The following is a 2,768-nucleotide window of genomic DNA, read 5'->3' on the forward strand; positions in this document are numbered from 1 at the left end:
CATGTTACATGTTATAACGTTTTAACATGGTAAAAGAAGAAAATATTTCTCCATTTTACACGCTTTTTACACATGTTAAACTAAAGATCTAGAATACCCCTACTAACATCATATTTCATTTAAATAAAATAAAAATTTTATACATATATTCTATCATAGATATCGATTTAGGCCATCGAGAAAATACTATTAAAAATTACATATATGTTAGGGATCATAATAATTATAATTGGTCCTCGAGCCCATGTGAAAAAAGCAGTTATCCCACCCAAATGTTTTATTACCTTAATGAAATCTATATATAGTTACTAGTCATAATTGATAAGTCAGTCAACCATAGTTAGTGGTAATCAAAAATGGTGAGTGTTTTAAAAAGTAAAAAAAAAAATTTTTTTTTATTTAGAGCTCCTCTTCTTTAAAACTACCTAAAAAATTTAAAAAACTGTCTATCTATTTCCCTTATTCTTATATTTACTGTTACCTATTTAACTCAACTTTACTTTCTCACCCTCTGTATTTTTATTGTATCTCTTTGTCTGTAGTTTGATTCTTCATTCAATATTTTTTTTTGCATTTGGTATTCTGTCGTTTATTTAATAAGACTTTAATCTTATTTATCTCATTTCTTAAATCCTCTACCTTATTTATTTAATCCAGTTAACACACTTATACTTTGTTAAGTACGTCATCAAAAATCAGCTTAAGTTTGGCTTTAACGTACTTTTTCAAGCTGCGCCGTCTAGGAGCCTTATGATAAAACTCACTCGTAGCCAATATGTTTAAGTCTTCGAGATTATAATTAATTTTCTTTTTATATATAATCCTTACCTACTTCAACAATGTCTTACATATGTCAAATTTTGCTCATCAACTCTTAGAATTTTCGTTTGCATTGTATAATTTCAGATATATCGTTTTTATTCCTTTTCCCAACATATTTTAAATCTTCATAATGTATCATTTATATCGTTTCCTTGCTCACATTTTTCATTGTTTTCATAAAACACTGTTTGATTTTTCAAATATGATATTTTTAATTGTTTATTACTTTTTTTTCTCTTCATTAATAATATTTTAATACTTATATTTTGTATGAATCCTTACTATGTCTGTATTTTAATTAACCTTCTAATAGTATTATTTGTAATCTTTTTAATTTTCTTGTCATACTTGTTTCTGTATTTTATAGTTTTTGTTTTTATTTATCGCTCTTTGATGATAGATCATTATCTCGATTTCTTAATTAGCTTTAATTAAAGCCTAAAATGTAGGTCGAAACATCGGCATAAATATTGCAAATTACACTTATTTTTGTTAATTTCTACAGACCGAATCCCCGACTTCATATCATATTGTTTTTCTATACACTGTTGTATAAAGTGCAGCTGTTATTTGAAGGTTAATGAAATTCCTTTAAAAAAAAGTGTATTAGGACAGGTTTCCATAGGAACTCGTTAACTTTTCAATTAATTTATGGAAGAACTCGAAAATTCTATGCACTCATTTTTATCATTCTAAATAAAAACAATTCTTGCATTGCATTTAGCACCTAAACCTGATAAAAAATTTGTTTAAGGGGTCATACCAAGTATTTTATTATTTGTTGTTTAATTATGTAATAATTTATTCATATAATAAACCATTCTGTATTAATTTGCAGCGTTTTTTTATATTTATTGCGCATAAAATATTTTTTTGTCAGCATAAGGACTGTCCAAACATATTTTATTTTGTTTTTTAGATGTAATTTTAGCTCGAGAGGTGTTAGCGTAAGATGACATGGCGTAATTATTTCTATGAAAGCCATTAATCAAAGGTGATAAGGGGCAGGGATAAAAAAGTGAGGGCTTACTAAGCACTAATTCAGGTTGCCAGGTTTTTGTACCTGAGCCACAGGAGCCAGATCGATGTGGGTCCGATCCCCGCCGATGACAGCCGGCTTTTTATGACCGTCCAGTTACACCCCACCCCACCCTCACCTCTCTATCTTCCCTCGCTCATCTCGATCATAAAAATTGGAGATCGTATTTTAGTTGGGTTTACCAAAGCATAACTGCCAGTTTGGGCGCATTTTTATGGTAGTTCGATGATTTGTCACATCTTTACTTACTTAAAGTGGTAAACTTCTTAAGTAACTTAAACAGGCTTCAATGAGGTTCAAAGAATTATGTTGAGATAACTATATTGGATTGTTGAAGGATATCATGAACACATAATATATATAAAAACCCTAATGCATAAAACTCAACATATAAAATAGGCCTTTGCATATAATTTTAAAAATTAGTTTCTACCCAACTTATCACGGAAACGCATTTTTAGTGAACCTAAAACTCTTTCTAATCAGCTAACTAATTTAATTAAGAAATTAACTATGTATGTTTTCGTATGTAATTCCTAAATGGTGTATCCTTACGAAAACACCATTCTATTAAATTCTTCGTTGATTGAGGACCATAATCTATTTAATCGGTCAAGTAAAATGTCGTAAACCTCTCTCTGTCGTAAACATATAATACACAAACTTTTGTTTTTCAATTCCACATGGATTTAAGATCTTTTCCAAGCAGCTCTGACGAAGGCTTAAAATTCTGGCCAAGACGTTGGCATTAATAGTTCTTGGACCATTGAATTTCAACAGTGTAAAAATCTTTAAGTTGTTGGCATAACAGTGTCTGTTCTATCTTACCTCGTTAGAATGTGTGTAGTATACTTCTTATTTCTCTCTCTCTCTCTCTCTCTCTCTCTCTCTCTCTCTCTCTCTCTCT

Source organism: Halyomorpha halys, unplaced genomic scaffold (assembly GCF_000696795.3).
Source record: "Halyomorpha halys isolate HHAL.00 unplaced genomic scaffold, Hhal_1.1 Scaffold1616.1, whole genome shotgun sequence".
NCBI lineage: Eukaryota > Metazoa > Arthropoda > Insecta > Hemiptera > Pentatomidae > Halyomorpha > Halyomorpha halys.